Below are 21,938 nucleotides of genomic sequence, written 5' to 3' on the forward strand. Positions count from 1 at the left end.
CAATCATTTACTTGTCATGGAAGTCATATTCTATTGAATATCATAAACTCTCGCCCCAAGATATATAGTGATACTTAATGTATTTCAAATATTTGCCTTTTTTTTGAAACACAGCAACATTTCATTAGAGACATTATTCAGGTAGTGTACTTGCTTTACTGATTTTGATGACTTTAATGATTACCGTATATATTTGATTATAAGTCGGGTCTTGAAACCCAAAAAATCGATCATAAAATCAGACCCCGACTTTTACACAGTATGACACTTACATTTTTGTTTACATCTTCCTGCTTCCTCCAATCTTGCACAATTTCTCAGATACATTGAATTTTGTTGCAGCTGTGCAGTTACCAATTTCTTTCAACACTTCAACTACTTTTAATTTAAAACCAGCTTCATATTTTCTTCTAATCGAATGCTCCATTACAGATAAGGGATGCTCTTACGATGAAGGTGTATGAGGGTGTGAGATACAAAAAACACAAAAATATTCTTTAAAATATTTCCTATATTAAAATATTTGTCCTACCTTGCATTTTAGCACACAAAGAATACAATTTGTAATTAAATCTTTGAAACTTCCCATTTCCTCCTTATTTTTTTATTATGTCTTGCCACCAAAAGGTAGTGTATCCATATTACTAACCGAGAATGCTAAACCGGATGATGGACGCAGGCACATCCGGCAATGGGCCGTAGCTGCAAAAAGACGTACTGCGCAGGCGCAAAAAGAGTCCGCGAGGGTCGGCTGAGGAGCCGAGAAAGGCGGAAAGAAGAGGGCGAGAGAGGCGGATGAGGGGCCGCGAGAGGCGGAAACGGCACATAAAAAGTATTCAAACGCAAGCAAAGCACGAAACACATTGCACACGAAACTAGACCCAAAAAAAAAAAAAAAAAAAAAAAAAAAAAAAAGAGGCTCGCGCACAACAGCAAGGCACCCCCCCCCTACAGGCACCGGACGGGACACACACCAAGAGGGGGATTCAACAAGCCCATGGAACACAAAAAAAAGAACACAAAACCACCCCACAGACCCTACAAGCAAGGGACGGGACACACACAAAGAGGGGGATTCAACAAGACACAGGAACACAAAAAGAAAGAAGACACTCGCGCAACAACAATCCTCAACCCCCCCCCCCCCCCCCTCACACACACACACACATCCATAAGAAGTGACACCCAAAGCCACATATTCTAAAGTGAACATCAACACCTTCACACTAAACAGCATAGGTGTCAGCATTGGTGGATCTCCTTACAATAAAGCACTATTAACCGTTCAACTGCAGAAAAAGAAACATATTAACAGTGACTGCGATCCTTCTTATTACTTATCCATATTTCGCATGCTGAGAAAGAAACAAGTCATGAATACACGGTCACGGGTACAAAACGAAAAGGAAAGGATAACAGGAACAAACACACGAAAACGAAAGAAACAACAAAATAGACGGCTATGCAGCATAGGTGGATCTCATTACAATAAGGCACTATTAACCGTTCAACCGCAGAAAAGGCTCCATATTAACAGTGAGTGCAATACTCCTTATTACTTATCCATATTTCTAAAAGAAAAAATGTCTCGACTCCAAAAACGCAAAGCTCAACTAAAGCTTCTAACTAACGATGTACCTAAAAGTAAAAACTTTATGAACTGCATTAGATCCTACAATGGTTCATTTGCTTTTGCATATACCGGAGTAAATATCAGGCCACCAAAAGGCAATGGCCCATACTACTTTCGCATATGTGCACAAATACTGCATCGCATTGGAACAGTGCACCCTGAAACAAATCAACAACGCAAATATGCACAAATCTACATCCTAGATCCACATGACGCAATCTATCAATCAAAGTGCTGCATCGCAACAGGCACGGATTCAAAACGAAGCACCTCCCGTCTCAGACATACGTTAATGGCAGCGAAGGCTACAACGGGCTTCTCACACAGCACAGGCAAATCGATTACAGCTCCAAAACAACACGTCCCAAATACTACACATGCAACAACGCGCCTCTCAAACGGCACAAGAAAAACATACACCAGTAAAATTCATTCGGATTAATGAATGTCATTTGCAATCATTGTCATTCAGTTCACTTCCCTAAAGAAACAACTGGAAATACAAGTTATACATTTACACGTTGTTGTCAAAAGGGTCAAATTACACTGCCTTCTTTACATTCATATACTGAATATCTACAGAGGCTTATAACTGACGATGTACCTGAAAGTGAAATCTTTATCAACTACATTAGATCCTACAAATCAGTATCCACTATGAACATTAACGGTGGCACTGCACGTGACATCCGTCTTGAAAAAATGTTGTTTATTGATGAATGTTCAATGGCATGAAGTCACTTACTCAACTCCATTCATAAACTTCTACAAACGTTTATGAATAATAATATTCGATTTGAAGGAAAGGTACTTTTATGAGGAGTAGATTTTAGACAGTGATTAGCTATTCTTCCAGATGCCATGCACTCAGCTATTGTTCAGTGCACCTTAAAATACGCAGACAATTGGCATTGCTTTCAAAAGATATAGTGAGTAAAAAAGATACGATGTCCAGAACCAGATCATAACAATTGCTTATTACAACTGAGAGATGGTACACTCACCAATACAGATGGACTTCAGCCACATATTATTACAATTCCTCAAGCCTTTATCTGCGACGACTTAGTTACAGAGACATTTGGAACAGCAATCTCATTAGACCAAATGCCCCTTTTAACACAACGCACTATATTATGTCCAAAAAATATTAATATGGAAAACATTAATACCCAAGTCATTCCATTACTTCCTGGAGAGACACAACTCTTTCTAAGCTCTGACAAACTTGACTCTGATCACAACAATAACCATCTTAAATGACCTTACAAGTTCTGAGCTGGAATTACCTTTTACACTTAAACGGCGTGTACAAAGAAATTTTCAAATAAACCTTTACACTGTGCCACACACTTTATTGTTTGATTTCTATTTGCATCATCTACACCGTCACACTATTCTGTATCTCATTCATACATCACGCTCTTTGTCATTCCCAACACCAGGGGTTGGCGAGCGAAGCGAGCAGGGGGCAGAGCCCCCTAGTACAATTTCTAGGCAGCTATTCATAAACCACAGGGAAAAAAAACCTTTAATATTCAGTGGGGTCTGGGTTTTCTGCTTTACTTAATTGATTTGATACAAGATGCAGTACACCACCCATTTTAGAGTCACAGAGACCTAGGACCTATAACAGCAGCACTGGGCACACATATAAAAATTCCATAATGACAATAACTAGGCAAGGATTCGAACTATCGCCTCCTACAAAGTCCTTGCACTCTGAGATGCACTGTACATTTCTAAAGGAAACCAAAAAATAATAAGCAGTTATTTATATAACTACAACCATTTTTCCTTAAATTGTCATAATTCTATCATTACATTGGTTGACAGATTTTTTTTTATGGGTGTTTTCAATGAACTTTTTCTTGCTGATTTCAGAAATGTACGCAGAATTTTTCTATCATCCATAGTTTTCCAGTTGTGTCATTTTTAGGGTATACAGTGGAACCTCAGTTCACGACCATAATTCGTTCCAAAACTCTGGTCGTAAACCGATTTGGTTGTGAACCGAAGCAATTTCCCCCATAGGATTGCATGTAAATACAATTAATCCGTTCCAGACCTGAATGTAAATATATTTTTTTTTAAAGTTTTTAAGCACAAGTATAGTTAATTAAACCATAGAATGCACAGCGTAATAGTAAACTAAAATGTAAACACATTTAATAACACTGAGAAAACCTTGAAAAACAGAGAAAACTAACACTGCAATAGTTCGCGTTATAGCGTTACCAACCGCTGGCTAAAAACACTTTTTTTTTAATGAGTTTTAAGTACAGGGAAAAAAATGAACATTTGAAAAAATCAGTAATTTAATAAACCACCAAGAAAAGTAACATTGCAACAATGCACACTACGAACCGATCGCTGTAAACAGAAGTGAAAACAAAATCAAGCCCAGTGCATTCTTTAACTGCCTTCCTACCTTATGCATCCAGCTCTCTCTCTGGCGCTGCCTGTGTGTGTGCGTCTCTCTCTCTCGCGCTGCCTGCGTCTCTCTCTCTCTCACGCTGCCTGTGTGTATGCGTCTCTCTCTCTCTCGCGTGCCTGTGTAGCGCGTCCCTCTCACTATGGATAAGGAGCCCGCCACACACAAAAAACTCCTATTCTTAGGAAAAGTAATTATATTATTTATGGAACTCGACAGAACCTAAGCACCTATTTGAAGTCCCCAGAGGGAGTTGTTTTTTAAGAATTTATACAAAAAAGAAAAAATAATCACCCCAACAAGTATTTTAAAAAACAAAAGAATATTTATAAATCAAATAAATCCTAATGGGCGGCACGGTGGCGCAGTGTGTAGCGCTGCTGCCTCGCAGTTGGGAGATCTGGGGACCTGGGTTCGATTCCCGGGTCCTCCCTGCGTGGAGTTTGCATGTTCTCCCCGTGTCTGCGTGGGTTTCCTCCGGGGGCTCCGGTTTCCTCCCACAGTCCAAAGACATGCAGGTTAGGTGGATTGGCGATTCTAAATTGGCCTTAGTGTGTGCTTGGTGTGTGGGTGTGTTTGTGTGTGTCCTGCGGTGGGTTGGCACCCTGCCCAGGATTGTTTCCTGCCTTGTGCCCTGTGTTGGCTGGGATTGGCTCCAGCAGACCCCCGTGACCCTGTTCGGATTCAGCGGGTTGGAAAATGGATGGATGGATAAATCCTAATTAATAAGTCCCCCTTTTACCCTTCTATAAATATACAAAAAGAAATCCAGAAAGAAAGCAAGAAAACACAGAAAAAGAAAAACCCAAGAAGAGAAACAGAAATATAACCTACTTATCAATACCCCCAACTAATTCACAGAACATAACCGACTAAATACACATATATACAAATATATACAAATATAAATTAGACACCCACTCACAATCCACCCGTGATCCCCAGTCCCTTTTATATTATTGTCGATAAAGTCTTAATCCACCCGGCCTGGGTAGTCTGTGACAAATCCAGCAATCCAGTCAGTTAAACTTCGCTGACTCGTACACTGTATTAAAAGGTAATTAGAAGTAATCTCACCGGTCTGGCGAACGATTCCTTATCACAAGCTGAATCCGTAGCACCCGGTTGTTTCGGTGTTAGCGTCCATTAATGGCCGCCGCCCGCAGCACAAATGTAAAGTGAAGCCGTGAACTCCAAGATTATTACCGATTAGCCAGAGCTCCTTTTCGTTGAGTCCAATCGGTATTACAATGGAGCCTAACGAGCTTTTACCGTTAACTCCTTTACCAAGTCACTTTCCCAGGTCCTTCCTTAAATCGACTTTTTTAACGCACCTCTCCTCTTCCTTTAAACTCTCTCAACCTCCTTCCCTTTTTCTTCTTCCTTTAATATGTGCCTCCTCGTCTTTTAAAGAGGGTTCTTCCTTACGTCACACCCCAGTTCATTTTGGCAAGGACCCCCAGGCATTGTTTGGACCCCTACTCCCCTTAAAGAGATATCCCACAGACATTACTTGCATTGGACATCACTTTTAAAGGGCAAGCGGCACAAACAGTTAAAAGCACACAAACAAAACAATATGTGACAACCGTTACATAATCCCCACCCCCCCTCTGGAGAGGGACCAAAGTAGGGCTTTAGGTTCACTATATGCATAGTGTCACTTTTAGACTCTGTTCCCGTACCAAACTGAACCCTGTAATTATTAGGTCCTAATATTTTTAGTATTTTAGCTGGACCAATATATTTTGGCGCAAGCTTGGAAGCAAACTGATCTATCTTAGAAGATTGTGGGTGTGACCTAATCCAGACCAGATCCCCTACAGTGTAGTGGGCCTCTTTCCTACGTTTACTATACGACCTGGCTTGTCTGGCTTTGGCCTTTGCCACGCGACTCTCCACTTGCTTTTTTAAGGTGGTTAGTTGGTGGATCGTAAGATAAGATATTGAATTAGGATGTGGGGCTTTAATGAGACGCTCAAGGGGTCCCTTGATCTGCCTACCAACAGCCAACAGAGCAGGGGTCTCTCCGGTTACTTCGTGTACTGCAGTATTTAGAGAAAATCGAAGCTCCAGCAGCCAACGGTCCCAGTCTTGATGGTGCTTCCCCACATAAGATGCAATCATGGTTTTAAGGGTTTTATTTACCCGTTCAGTCATGTTCGTTTGGGGATGATAAGCTGTTGTAAGCTTCTTCACCACTCCCCATTTGGCACAAAGATTTTCCATCATCTCACCCGTAAACTGTGGTCCTCTGTCAGATACCATATATTTTGGAACTCCCCAACGAGTGAAGATGTCTTCCCTTAAAATGGAGCAGATCTTCCCTGCCTTTGCATTGGGCAAGGCAAACAGTTCCACCCATTTAGAGTAGTAATCTACTATTACTAATAGTATAGTCTTTTTATTTTTGGACCTTGGGAACGGTCCCATCAAATCTACCCCTATCATTTCTCCTGGTTCATTTACCACGGTAGATTGACATAATCCTGCTGGTTTTCCTGGGGAAATCTTGTACTGTTGGCAGATGTGACAGCTTTTAACATGAAGCCAGACATCCTTACGGATGGTGGGTGTGGACACTTTTTGTGACTGAAGACAGAGAAGAAAATTAAAATTAGTCAAAACCTTTTATTAATACATACCAGGCAAGGGTAAAATGACAGAGAAACACAGTCCTAGGACACCGCGCTTCATCTGCCTCGAGCGCAGATGTCCTTGTTCTTTTATACCTTTCTAATCTCCTGATCGTTGACCACGTAAGCAAAAAATAGCGTCCTGACTCATTGTACTTTTCCAATTTTGTAAAGTCATTACCCTAAAGGTATATTTTCTTGTCACACACATCATCAAAAGAAAACTTCCAGAAAGTATACATGCTTTTTGTCACGTACGCAAAACACAAACAAGTTTCATCATTCTGTCCTATTTTCTGTACACACATACATTTTGTTCAATTACATCTTTTTATGTTTTCACACTCCTCCCTTTTTGAACAAAATGATGTGGGCAATATAATTCTATCTTGAAATGGTTGATGAAGGGGAAGGGGGAGAGAAAATGGAAGAAGCTATACGAGACATGCGCTCCTCATGTAGCATATATGCCCTTTCCATAGAGGCGGTAAAGTACTTAGATATTATATAGCGAAACAAAGGGATAATACAACAACCAACCAGGAGGAGGAGGCAAATTGCCACAACCAAAGAAATGAAAACAGATCTTATCCATTGTCCCCAGGATCCGAAGGAGGATGTAAACCACTGATCCCAAGGATTTGTAATGCCAGAATTAGTGGAAAGTTCTTTAGAGAGAGCAGTGAGGCCTGCCAATGCACGAGTTATTGATCCATCTGGCGCGGTATTATTTGGAATATATGTACAACAAGCATCACCAAACATAGCACAGACACCTCCCTTTCCCGCAAGTAACATGTCCAGGGCTAGACGATTTTGCCAAGTCATCAGAGAAGTACGATCAAGCTGTTCATGTATGCCTTCAATAGCGTCTTTGGTGAAGTTAAGGAAACGTTGTTGGTTATAATAAAGGTAATTAATCCAGTCTACATTCTTATTAATAGTAATTTGGGATATGATAGATTCAAAACCGGCTGCGACTTGATCCCTAGCTTTAAATCTGTCTGGGACACCCCTAGGGACTCCAATAGCATCTATGTATACTCCAGGGCCATGTAAGGAGATATTAGTAGGCATATGGAAAAGGGAGCGGGTATGTCGGAAATAAAAAGGAGGTGTGGAATAATATGGGGAGTGAGAGGGAGGTAAGGATAGAAGTCTAAAAGGCATAACTAATTGGATTGGAGCACAGGTACCAGACCAGTTAGGGGGAAGGGTGGCAAATAATTTGGACCTACGACACATCCACCAAATATCTGATCTAGGAGTGGTTTGGGAGAGAAGAAAGGAAGACAGAACGGTGTTCAGAGAAAAGTTAACCTGAAAAGTTTGAGAACAGAAAGAAAATGGTAATTCTCCTACCCATGTCGTTCCATAAGATTTGAAACATGTATAATTTCCTTCGTGAGTTTGAAACATAGGGGTATCCATGTGACGGGTGGGGGAAAAAGAATAGATAGATTAGAACACTTTGAACCAGAGAGGGGTTTCTTGGAAGTAGTGAATAAGTACAGAAGGCAGGGCAACCCCACGGGGTCAGAAATGTTAGATAATGGGAAAGGGACTGTAGCTAAATGGGGACGGGCTGCAGCGCACGCATAGAGAACCCACTGCAACCATCTATTCTGATCCCCATAACCAGTTTCTACTGAAAAAGTGGATGAAAGGGTGGAAATATTCATAATCTTAACAGGAGAAAAATCTGAACCAAAAGTTGGGGAGATGGGTGTGTGTGCCAGAGAATGAGGGGTGTTAGTAACAGGATTGTCAATCTTAATTAGAAATCTCCCTAAAGGGTCTGTTCCAGATACATATGCCCCTAATACATAAATACCTGAGTCATGTAAAGAGGGGTTCTTCAAAGTAATGATCAAGGGGTTACAATGGTTGTCAGCACATTCATGAGAGGCATGTCCTTTTATGATAGAAAACCGATTTTTCAAACCGTATTTTTGGGCCTCAAAAGGTTGATAACCCCAGTCCTCAGTTCCAGTGTTAGCAAAAACCCATTGCCAGTTGTCGCAGTCACTTCCCCTCATACACACGTATTTGTCAGATCCGGTCCACTGGGCTTGTCGACCAGTCCCACAGTTGATAATAGAGCAGAAATCAAACTGCACTGATGTGGTAATTCCTAACGGGAAAGTCAAGGTGACCAGGGCAGTAGACAAGGGAAAAGAAAAGCATAGTAGCACAGCAATCAAGGGTGCCATCTCTTGCAATGTGAGGCGTGAATCCAGGCAGGCAGTCCTTCAACTTTCACAGCGTGTGGTGTGGATAGAAGAATTTGGAATGATCCTCTCCACCTAGGCTGATGCCAGTGTTTCCTCCGAGTATCTCGAACCAGGATCCAGGTGCCCAAAGGAATTGGTAAATCCTTGGAAAGGGGGCTGGTCCTCCAGGCTTGATTAACCTGCTGGTGGATTTCCTTCAACGAGGTTCGCAAACCTGCAAGACTAGAGAGAAGATCATTGTCCACAATATGCAAATTCACATCACAACCATGCCAACGGGCATGGGACGTCCGGTCAGAATCTCAAACGGCGATAGTCCCAGTTGTCGGTGTGTCCGTCCCCTTAGTCCCATTAAAGCTAAGGGTAGTGCATCCGGCCATGATAAATTAGTTTGTTCACAAATTTTTGCGAGTTTAGCTTTTAAAGTGCCATTGCATCGTTCTACGATGCCTCCGCTTTGGGGATGGTATTCACAATAGCCAGGTGGTTAATTCATTTATAATGGAGTTCACAAAATGAGTGCCATTATCTGTTTGTAACTTTTGAGGGATACCCCATCTTGGAATAATCTCTTTAATTAGTGCTTTAGCTACTGTTTTGGCATCGCTGTGTTTTGAAGGGAAAACCTCTATTCATCGGGAGAACACATCGACAATCACAAGACAATATCGGTACCCTTTAGACGGGGTTAGTTCAATGAAATCCATTTGGAGGTGTTCAAACGGACCCATTGGATTAGGGGTAACGGCGGGACTTACCTGGGTACCTTTTCCCACATTAAACTTTTGACATATTGCACAGCATCTGCAAAATTGCTCTGCATATGTAAAGAAACCTACAGCTTCCAATGTTTTTCAACATCTCGAACCATGGCATCTCTTCCTGCGTGATCGAGGCCATGGGCGATTTTTGCCATTCCTGGGAAAGAGGCTTTTGGGAGAAAAGGTTTGTTAGTGTGTTTATGAGTCCAGACTCCATCAGAGAGGGACCCTTCTTTGGACCATTTTCTCCTTTCGATATCCGTGGCTGCACTCTGTAAAGAAATAATTTGATTATCAGGGTCCTGGTCATTTCTCTGTTGGAATAAAGAAATTGGTGTGTTATTATATGCAGCCTCTTTAGCAAAGTGGTCAGCTAATTCATTTTCTTTGCTAACAGGATCCTGTTTTCCTGTGTGAGCTTGACATTTAACAATCGCTAGCTTCGATGGTTTGGTTATAGCTTCTAAAAGGGATTCGATCAATTTCTGATGTTGGATGGGTTTGCCAGTACTGGTCTTAAATCCCCTTAGTTTCCATAGTGCTCCATGATCATGGCAGACTCCAAAAGCATACCTGGAATCTGTATAAATTGTTACGATCTTCCCTTCGGACAGCTGACATGCTCGAGTGAGTGCTACGAGTTCAGCTGCTTGTGCACTTAAGCTTGATGAAATTCGATTTGCTTCCAGCAGGCGGTCCCCTTGGACCACTGCGTAACTAGTTGAGATGTGAAGTTTTGGCTTGTACTAGGATAGAATGTACAGCGTGAGGCACTTTAACTGTTAGGGGGCTCATGAAAACTACATCCGTGCTTGCTAATACAGCTTCTGTTGTTGCAGCCACAGCACGAAGACACGGAGGAAGTGCTGCGGCCACTGGATCCAGTTTTTTTTTTTTTAGAAAAAATAAGTCACCGGTCTTTGTTTATCTCCAGGTTGTTGCGTCAGTACTGCATTCATAAATCCCTGCTTTTCGTCCACGAACAAAGTGAATGGACGAGAATGATCAGGCAAACCTAGCGCGGGCGCAGATAAAAGAGTAGCTTTGAGGTCACAGAGAGCCTTCTCAGCCAGTTGTTGCAACGGCTGTGCTCTTTCAGTAAAATTTAGAACCCACTGTCTGCAGTAGCCCAGAATACCTAAAACAGACATAACCTGTTGTTTTGTGACCGGTCTAGGAAGATTTTGGATGGCTGTAATGCGATCGCTAGAGAGAGCTCTTGTTCCATACATAATGTCATGACCTAGATATTTTACAGTTGTTTTGATTAGCTGCAGCTTAACTTTAGAAACTTTATGGCCATTTTCCCCCAGAAACAGCAACAATTTCTGAGTATCTATTGTACAATTTTCTTCCGTAGCGCTACATATTATTTCCATCTACATACTGTATCAATGTACTACTTCCGGCCAGACGCCTTCTAAATTTTGGGCAAGAGCTTAACCAGAAACACAAAGGGCTTCTCTGTATCCCTGAGGCATGACGGTCCATGTCCATCGGCGGTACCGCGTTTGACGAGATCGGGATGTACGGCGGAGATGCCAGCCTCTGCTTCGGGAGACAAAGGATATTGGGCACGGTGCGGGCGGAAGGAGGATTTCGGGTGGATCACCAGAGGCTCACAGTGGGCTATCCTTTGAAACACTACTTTAGTTATTAAATGGTCAGGAGTATCAAAAATACCTGGAGTAACTTGTAACCAGTCTGTTCTTTCAAGGCATTTTTCCACCCATGGTCCTATTTTCTCCCATTTAACAGTGTGTGATTTAGCTAAGGAAAAATATGAGGCACTATTTTGCCAAGATAATATATGTGCTGTGAGCATGTAAAATGAACAGAAGCAGCTGCCTTTGTGGATGAAATAAAAACACAGTAGATGTGAAGGGTTTCGGGGCAAGTACCAGAAGTAAGGAAAGATTCTAGCCAGGTGGTGTCTACTTGTATAGGGAAGTATTGGGCAGTACAGTGTAAAATGTCAGGGGCCTGTAAATTGGGAAAAAGACAAGGGGAAAAAGAGTGTAGGGCTTTGAGGAGAATGGTGTGTGGGGAAATATCTAAAGTCCATGCTGCAAAAGAGGGTTTGGGGTAAGGGGTAATTTGACACAACAACTTGGGGGTTGAACAAGGTATGTCCGCCAGGACGTGACTGGACTTGAAGAGGTTTTGATACTTGAAGAAGGTGAGGTTGTCCAGAAGCAGTAAGCACAGTAACAGTTTCGTTCGAGGTAGGGACCTTTGCCAGCGAGCGAGTGGCACAAGTGTCGATTAAGAAAACAGTCTCAGTGCCATCAACGAACAATGTCAGTAAAGGATCAGTCTCTGAATTATGGGTGAGCAAAGGTAGTTGAAAAGAGTGGCTGGAGGTCCCAGCGTTTTCCTATGGCCAGTATTGTTAGTCAGGGGTGTCAGAGAAAACAGGTGGAAATAAGGGGAGGTGGGGGCTGTTGCTGTCTGTGAGGGCACTCCCGACGAAAATGTCCAGTTTCACCACAAGCGTGGCAAGAGTAGGAATTTACATTGGGATTAAAGGGAGAGGGAATAAAAGGATTCTTAGTGTGGTCAACAGGAGGAGCTCTAAAACCACCTCGTCCTCTTCCTCGTCCTCGTCCCCTTCCTCTAAAGCCATATCCTCGACCTTGGTCAGGAGCATTCCTGGTATAATAGTTCATCTGTGCTGCCAATAATTTGGCATGAGAGTCCGATTCGGCATGTTCAGCATGTCGTTTGACTTCATCAAACGTGGCACTTTCCCACTCAATACAGGAAGTGCGGACCTTGTTTTGTATATCAAGGCGCAAACCGGAAACAAAAGGTGGAACTGCAGCTCGGGTGCGGTCATCAGCATTTCCCAAGCCCGAGTGATTAGCCATAAGGTCTTGAATCCTATGTGCCCATTCATCAACCGTTTCGTCTCTCTTTTGTTTTGCAGCAGAAATAAGGGACCAGTCCGTTCCTTTTTTATATTTTTCTGCAATATTTTGTCTCAACGCCTCCCATTGTGGGTTAAATTCGCCTTCTCCACCTATCCCCTGTCCTCGAGTTAAAGCTGGGTTCCATACCCATGGAACGTCATTGCGGACACCCCTGCTAACAGTGGCCCATGTGGTCCCAAGCTTTCGACGAAGTACCTGGGTCCATTCAGCAGCATTAGGCTTATACATGCTATCTAACTGATCAAGTTGTTCAACAAATTTTAGTCCTCCTACTTCTTTTGGATCTGGAAGTGCATTCACGACATCTTTTAGTTCTTGGATGTCCCAATTCCGATTTATCATAACTGTTGTGGGATTTTGGGGTCCAGCTGGATGGGCAGGGTTATAATGGGGATTGGGAACTTCTATTAAAGGGCAAGTAAGTGAAGGTGAAGGATCAGAAGAGAAAAAAGTTGGAGCTGGTTTGTGAGTGGAGGTTTGACTTCGAGTGCATTTGGAGACGGGGGTTTGTCTAGTACAGGGTGGGTCATCACGATGGGTTGAGGGGTCATAGTGATCTGTGCCTGGGGAATCATCAGGGGAAACTTCTGCTAGTTGTAGTGCAGGGGGGGGGCAGTCGGAATGGGGAATAGAGGAGGGGAAAATAGAGGTGTCTGAGGTTGGTTCTGAGGAGGGGAAAAAAATAATAGGATAAATCTAAACCTGTCTTCTTTTCTATAAATTTTCTAGGAGACCCATTTTTACGGGGCGTCTGTTGATCCTCCGAAAATAATTCTTCCAGCATTAATGATTTTGATCCCCCTGTGCGGCGATTTAACAGGCTTACTGTTATAAGTTCCCCTTGCTCTCCCGGGTTCTGTATTTAATTTTCCAACTATTTTTCCATAGCGCTACATATCTTCCATAGCGCTACATATACTGATTCGCCTAATCCCTTGTCCGTATGAATCAGCGAGGTATTAAGTGTGCCACTCACTATTCCCTTACTGTTCCCTTCTTTTTCCCAAGGGGAGACACCTAACTATCGGTCCTTTCCCAGTTCCCAGGAGAACACGGTATTGTTGCTTATTCCGTATGTAGATTTATTTATTTTTCCATAGCGCTACATATCTTCCATAGCGCTACATATCATTCCGTTCCTAACAGCAATCCTGCAATCTGTGCTCTTTTCGGTTTATATTTCCATACCACCCCGTTACTCGTCCCGTTAGCCTGTCCGCTCACATCCCCGGATTCCAGCTCAGGTGACTTCGTGTCCGATTCGGTTCAGCAGAATACTACATCAATACGTCCAGCCGAGTCTAGGATATGGGTGAGGCCAGTATCCTTTCGTCAGACCTTTCGTATGCGTCAAACTGCTTGGGTCAAGTCTCCATCACCTTAAGCAACCCGTTGAGATATGAGTATGACTAGACGGTCAACAGGAAACTCGCCCTCCCGTTATTTAGAAAATAAAAAATATTCGGAAATCCCCCGGTGCTTACCCCAGCCTGGAAGTGTGCAAGCTCTGTCTGGAAATCCGTTCAGTCACCGTGGATGTAGCAAAGAGGAGACCAGGGACTCCTCACGCAAGAACTGTTTCAGGACAGGGCAGTCCTAACTTTTGCCGGAGCTGCATGCTCTGCTGCCGGAGTACTCAAATTGACGGCAGTCCGCTGGTAAGACGGATCACTGAAATGGTCTCGCTGGAGGAGTCGACCGGCCGTCTCTTGCCCCACGTCCGGGCGCCACAAACTGTGGACACTTTTTGTGACTGAAGACAGAGAAGAAAATTAAAATTAGTCAAAACCTTTTATTAATACATACCAGGCAAGGGTAAAATGACAGAGAAACACAGTCCTAGGACACCGCGCTTCATCTGCCTCGAGCGCAGATGTCCTTGTTCTTTTATACCTTTCTAATCTCCTGATCGTTGACCACGTAAGCAAAAAATAGCGTCCTGACTCATTGTACTTTTCCAATTTTGTAAAGTCATTACCCTAAAGGTATATTTTCTTGTCACACACATCATCAAAAGAAAACTTCCAGAAAGTATACATGCTTTTTGTCACGTACGCAAAACACAAACAAGTTTCATCATTCTGTCCTATTTTCTGTACACACATACATTTTGTTCAATTACATCTTTTTATGTTTTCACATGGGCCACCAGGCTACCTCCAGGATTCTCAACAGGGTCTTGGTCTTCCCCAGGTGTCCCCCAAAAGGACTATCATGGAAGTACTGAAGGAAATCTGAAATTAGCTCTTGGGGAACCACTAGCTGATATTTGTGGCCTGCATATTTTGACATATTTTCGATATAGCACCCCTTGGAGTTCCTCATACTTAATACTTCCAGATCTACCCCCTGACCCTTCCCTGCACCCCTGACAAACAGAACAAGTTGTCTGAGCTCGAGCGATAACCTGTAAGTCCAGGGGCAGTTCAGATACAGAGGGTTTAACCACAGCCACCAGTGCCTCTTGGGAATCTTCATGGATCCGGGACAATGCATCTGGTATTATATTGTGATGTCCCTTCCGGTAGAAAACCTGAAACTTGAATTCTTGCAGTCGAATTATGTAACGGTTGTCACATATTGTTTTGTTTGTGTGCTTTTAACTGTTTCTGCCGCTTGCCCCTTAAAGAGATATCCCACAGACATTACTTGCATTGGACATCACCTTTAAAGGGCAAGCAGCAGAAACAGTTAAAAGCACACAAACAAAACAATATGTGACAACCGTTACACCTGTGTGTGTGTGTCTCTCTCGTGTGTGTGTCGCGCTCTCTCGCTCTCTCTCTCTTGCTCACTGCACAGGAAATGCACAGGGAGAGACTGAACATGTACAAACCGAAAAGGAAACTGGCTTGTTCGTATACCGAGTGTGTGGTCGTGAACCGAGGCAAAATTTTGGTGAACTTTTTGGTCGTAAACCGATTTGTACGTGTACCGAGACATTCGTGAACCGAGTTTCCACTGTACATTTAGTATATAAACTTTTATTAAGTTGTACTGATTTTTTAAAGTAAAATTCAGGATTTAAATGTTTTTATTCCTATTAACAGTAAACATTTTATAAGCACAGATTTATGAAGACATAAACGACAATAGATCAAAATGGACTCAGATTCACAAATGTAAGAAATAATTATTTTAGGATTAGTGACGTCAAAATCAGAGAAGGAATTTTTGTATGATGTCAAATCAGGGAATTGATTGAAGATGAGAAAATCGATGATCTGACGAACCAAACTGAAAAAGTAATATGGCAGTTTTGTTTGAGTATTTGCATGAACTTCTTTTTGGAATCATAAGGTAGTCAATTACCAACAAATAATGGATGATCTTTTGAACCTGTACAAAGCCCTAATCCATAATTTAATTTGTTCTCATCTGGTCATTTTCCCTAGAAATCTCAGAGTAGTCAGTGATGAGTATGATTTTATTATGACATTTCTGAAATGTAAAAGAAATGCAGTGAGTATGCTCACTGACTTCTGCTGGACCCTGAAAAGGGATTTTCCTGAGGGGAAGTACATCAGAAAATTGTACACCTCTACCTTTTAAGTGAGACATTCGCGGCATGTATATATAGTGTAAAAATACTGTACATCTATTGTAATGGTGTCATTTAAAATCCTTACATGATAGACAAAGACCAATTAGATATTTGAATTCAGTACAAAAATATTTTAGGTTTCACCAATACTGATTCATGTTATTTTTAAAGATTGTTTGTAGTTGTTTTAAAGAGGTGACCTCTCACACATGTGACAAAAAGTTACAATTTGTTACACAGTAATTTATCACTTTAATTGTTCAAAAAGGCAATCACTTAATAATATGCCATTCATGCCTACTTAGATCTTCATCCCCAATTCCCCTACATTTTAATAAATAGCTTCAAAGTTGAGTGGTGAATATTTCCAACATACTCCTACCTACTACACTACTTGGTGACTTAGTCCATGTACAATATCTGTGGTTCCCTGTGTTCAAAAAAACAATTTTAATGTTTTTCAGGAAATACTGTTTACCCTAGATTAGCTTCCATCTGTGTGCCCATATTCAACTTAAAAGAATTTATTCGAAAGAAGCAGCTGGTATCCCCTTTACTAATGTTCTTCTTAATTTTAAACACTTCAGTCATGTTACTATTTAATCTTGATTTACTTCAAATGAAAAGAATTGGATCCTATAATCTTTCCTCATACTTCTTAGACCAGGAATAAGTCTATTAGCACTTCTAAGGACTTCCTCAAGCACCATTACATCTTTTTTGTAATATGAAGACCAACAAGGAATATTCTTCACAAAATATTCTAGATCAGGCCTCAAAAGTGCATTGTAAACTTTTCAAGTAACCTTGCTTGATTTAACTCTTTTATTGAAAAGAATAGAGTGTTTCTAAATGTCACAAAACAGGCATGCAATTTCAAGTTTTTCTTGTGTATCTGTTTCCTTTCAGAAAAGTGCATTATTTTATTGGAAGAAAACAATTTATATTATTTAATAGAAAACAGAACAGACTAAAGTAATGTGTCAATTGCTTTTTTTAAAGATTAGGAAATAGAAAACCTAAAGCCTTCACAATTTTTTTCTCAGATATTATAGCTATCTCCTTCAAGCAGAGTATCAGACTATAAAATGATAAGCTGCTTTCGCAGTCTTATGTACAGCGAGGAGCCTACCTGGTTGCAGCTTTCACATCCCTTTAAGCCATGCCACTTTGAGGATTCTTCAGTTGTAAATGGCAAACAGAAAGGATTCTTCTCGTTTTTTGGGAGATAAAAAATACTGGTTAATAGGACATTGTGTGATTTTGTAGAATCACAGAATACATTTCAGAGAATAAGTAAAAGCTCTTGTAAAATCCTAACTTTTGTATACAAACAGTACATAAAATCTGCAATAGAAAATACCAACACAGTGCAAAAAGAGTTACATTAATGTGTTGTTTGTGTGTTTCTTTTAAGTTCATTGCTACTTTCTTATGTTGGTGAATCACCATAATGGTGGGTCAAAGGACACTGAGAGTAGTAAAGTTTGTACAAAGTCTTATTGTGGGCAAAACACCTGAAAAAGTGGTGACATGGCAGCTTGGTGCCAAACTGGTAACATTGCTGGGTTGCAGTAAGGGTCCAGGTTTCATGTCCTTGGGTATTCCCTGCATGAAGTCTGCATGTTCTCTCCGTGTCTATGTGGGTTTCCTCCCACAGTCCAAAGACATGCAGGTTATGTGGCTTGACGATGCTAAGTTGGCCCTAGTGTATAGATGGGGTTTGTGTATGTTTGCCCTGCGATGGACTGTCGCCCTGTCCAGAGTTTGTTCCTGCCATATACCCTATCCTGGCTGGGTTAGGCTCCCGCACCAAACCCCACCCCACAGCCCTGTTTAGGAACAAGCAGGATAGAAAATGACTGCCATTTGAAAAGAACTGCTCTTTATATATTCAGGCATATCTTAGAATTGGCCTCGTGTGTATCAATTATTGCTTGAATAAGATGTGACCAAATATAAAATCAACAATCTATGAAGGTTCTATAGACCTATGAAAAATAATTGTGTGTTCTTTACCAAAAATAAAGCAGTACAATCTTTTATGCATCACGTACATGGTTTGGTGAGCACGTTTTTTTATTGGCAGGGTCAAGCTGTCATGTCTCTTGTTAATCAATTAAAGAGCTGATTATGATTGGTGTGTTTGTGGTTCACTAGCATGTGAATGCTATGTAAGCTGGGAACAATTTCTTTAATATCTTTACACTTTTAGAAGTTGTGTATTTCATGCCTTGCTGTTATTATTGAAATTAATTTCCCAAAGCTGATCCTGTCTCCTACTTTTGAATTTTAGTGTAGTGTGAAAATTAGGTAGTTCTAATAATCTTATAGGAATAAAAAATGATTGTAATTTCACATTGATGATTATTAGATTTAAGGTGGTTCTTTATAAGCTTCTTGCATGACATAATCTTAATATCATTATTACATCACAAACTTAATTTAGCTAAAGTTCATCTCTGTTGGCACACCAAATTGTTAACACTGCTGCAGTGTTAACAGTAACAAAAATTTATCACCAAAACAGTCTGGGTTTCAAACCATGGTCCATTAGTAGAAGCAAAATAAAGCTTTGCTTTAGATAACTCAATTGCTTTTTGTCTCTCACGCTTTCCTAAAAAATATAAAGAAAATCTATATTAAAGAGTCATGACCTTGGAGTAAGCGAGACTTTACTCATTTTATAAATTCACCTCTTTATCAGAGGAGCTAATTCCAGATGGACCATGTCAGTGACAAATTTTCCTGTGTTAAGCTTTTCATTTATGCACAAATGAATCCTTTGCCTCTCTCTCGCCCTGGTAAGATAAGTGCTGACTATTTGACTTCTTATCACAAAAGAATGAACTTTTACTCAATTTTTTTCTAACAAGTGTCATACATGCTTTTCTGTCTAAATTAAACCTCCCTTGTTTCACCAATTGTGAGAGCTCTGCTTCATTTTTTATGAATAAATCTATATCTGCTCTTCTATAGTAATACTGTCAAGTCTGTTCTAAGTGCCATGTATCATGTGTGTATTTTATCCAGTAACCTGATCTATAGCTCAACAGTTTATGTAGGTAACAAGGTCCTGTAGATGCCCCATAGCCCATTCCAGATTGTACATCTAAACCATTAAGAAGTTCATGGTATGCATTGTACATTTTACCTTCCTAATTATAAATGATAATTTTGTCAAATTAGGTTTTATCATTTTGACAAAGATATTCAAAACTTATAAGGGTTTCAGTCATGTGTCCTTCAAAAAATGTTGGGGGCCAAGTGTCTAGGTTTAATCCAGAAAGTATTAAAATACAGGGTATTGTTGTTATCTTTGTAAATTGGGTTATGTTCTTCAAAAAAATATTTAAAAAGTTTAACAAATATATAAATATTTATTTTCTCCTTTCATTTTAATAATCGAACTGGCCTTTCAGTGCACATACTAGTGAGAGTAATCAATTCTGTCTGTTGCTGTATGACTAAAGTGAATATCTTTTCTTTTTGAATTCACTCATTTGCTACTGGGAGGTTGACTTAAAAAGTAAGAAGAACAAAAGACAATTAACAATGCACAGTTTCTAAAAAATCCTTAACATAATCTATTAAAACACCAATCTTTGTAATTGGCTTCTGTGAAACAAAACACTACAAAACAAGAAGTGTATGCCACTGTACATTACTGTTACATTTATTTCAAACCGTATATTTTATAGCTCATACCACACAATAAATTGTTAAAGAAATGGACAGAGGCATGTGAAGGACACATACAGGCTGGGTATTTTAAAAGTGCTGATGTCCACTTAACCAATATGGTCAGAGCCACAGTCTATAGAAGCAATAAATGATGTGAACAGGTGAAGGTGTTATTTTGGCATGGTCCAGAAATAATATAAACAGCCCTCTGGCAGTTGCCTATATCTGATGAGAATTCTACGCATATGTAAATATTTGAGTGTTTATAAGGATGAGGATCCATCACAAAGTCAGAAGCCATCCCCATGCCGCTGAACATTCCAGCCAGATGGGTGTATAGTCGTCACTATTTTGACACCTGAAGGCCTGACTGTGATGTGTACTGTTCCTTGGCTTCTCTCCGGCCTGAATATGTATGTATAAATGAATTATACATTTTACTTTTTGGGAATGGAAGTTATCTTTTAAAGTAAGTTAAATACACATATATCTTTTTGTACCGTATTTCTTTCGTCTGATTATTTCCACCATGGTTACAAAAGAGATGGGTATATTACTCCAGTCTGTTCTGCATCAATAAAGAGTACAATAATCCCTCGCTATATCGCGCTTCGCCTTTCACGGCTTCACTCTATCACGGATTTTATATGTAAGCATATTTTAAATATATATCGCGGATTTTTTGCTGGTTTGCGGATTTCTGCGGACAATGGGTCTTTTAATTTCTGGTACATGCTTCCTCAGTTGGTTTGCCCAGTTGATTTCATACAAGGGACGCTATTGGCAGATGGCTGAGAAGCTACCCAACTTACTTTTCTCTCTATCTCTCTTGCGCTGACTTTCTCTGATCCTGACGGAGGGGGTGTGAGCAGGGGGGCTGTTCGCACACCTAGACGATACGGACGCTTGTCAAAAAATGCTGAAAGATTATCTTCACGTTGCTCCCTTCTGTGCAGCTGCTTCGTGAAGCGACATGCTGCACGGTGCTTCGCATACTTAAAAGCACGAAGGGCACGTATTGATTTTTGGTTGTTTGTTTTTGTCTGTCTCTCTCTCTCTCTGCTCCTGACGGAGGGGGTGTGAGCTGCCGCCTTCAACTGCTTTGTGCCGTGGTGCTTCGCATACTTAAAAGCCAAACAGCCCTATTGATTGGTTTGCTTTTCTCTATCTCTCTGACATTATCTGCTCCTGACGCGCACTCCTTTGAAGAGGAAGATATGTTTGCATTCTTTTAATTGTGAGACGGAAATGTCATCTCTGTCTTGTCATGGAGCACAGTTTAAACTTTTGAAAAAGAGACAAATGTTTGTTTGCAGTGTTTGAATAAAGCTCCTGCCTCTCTACAACCTCCTGTGTTTCTGTGCAAATCTGTGACCCAAGCATGACAATATAAAAATAACCATATAAACATATTTTATTTTCACCTTTCGCGGGGGGGTCTGGAACGCAACCCCCGCGATGGAGGAGGGATTACTGTATAACCCCAGGGAGCGAGTGCCTCCTGCTGGATACACAGTGCAAGGATGAAATGTTAACTCTGGAGGGGCAACAATCCAGCACAAAACCCACCCACATATACTTACTGTAACGATACTCACATTGAGTTTGGTCCGGGAAGGCCTCAGTGACTGCAAATGTTTGTTTCAACACAACTATTCCAATTATTTCTAGTGAAACAGTTGTTTCTCAAGCAATTTTTGTGTTTTATTTTAGTTGACTAACGTGTTAAGTTCTTAGTCCTTAATTGCTTAATTTATATTCACTGTTTTAAATTATTCTGTTTTCTTAACCAAGTGCCAAAGCACAAAGAAAAGAAAATGACAAAGAAAACAGCTGCTCACCATATATCCTGCTCCTGTGTACACTTGCATGTGTCCATTATCATTAAACATTTTGTTTTCCAACAAAATATTTGGAAAGAAATGGAAAATGATAAAAACTGCAAGACAGAAAACACTGCACAAAAGTTTTTGTTTCTTGAACACTGTTGGGTGTTTCTTATAGATTTAAATATCACATCAAAATTTACCCATCACGTACCGTTTCAGTTTTGTCATGATTTTTTCTTATATTTGTATC

Source organism: Erpetoichthys calabaricus, chromosome 3, assembly GCF_900747795.2.
Source record: "Erpetoichthys calabaricus chromosome 3, fErpCal1.3, whole genome shotgun sequence".
Taxonomy (NCBI): domain Eukaryota; kingdom Metazoa; phylum Chordata; class Cladistia; order Polypteriformes; family Polypteridae; genus Erpetoichthys; species Erpetoichthys calabaricus.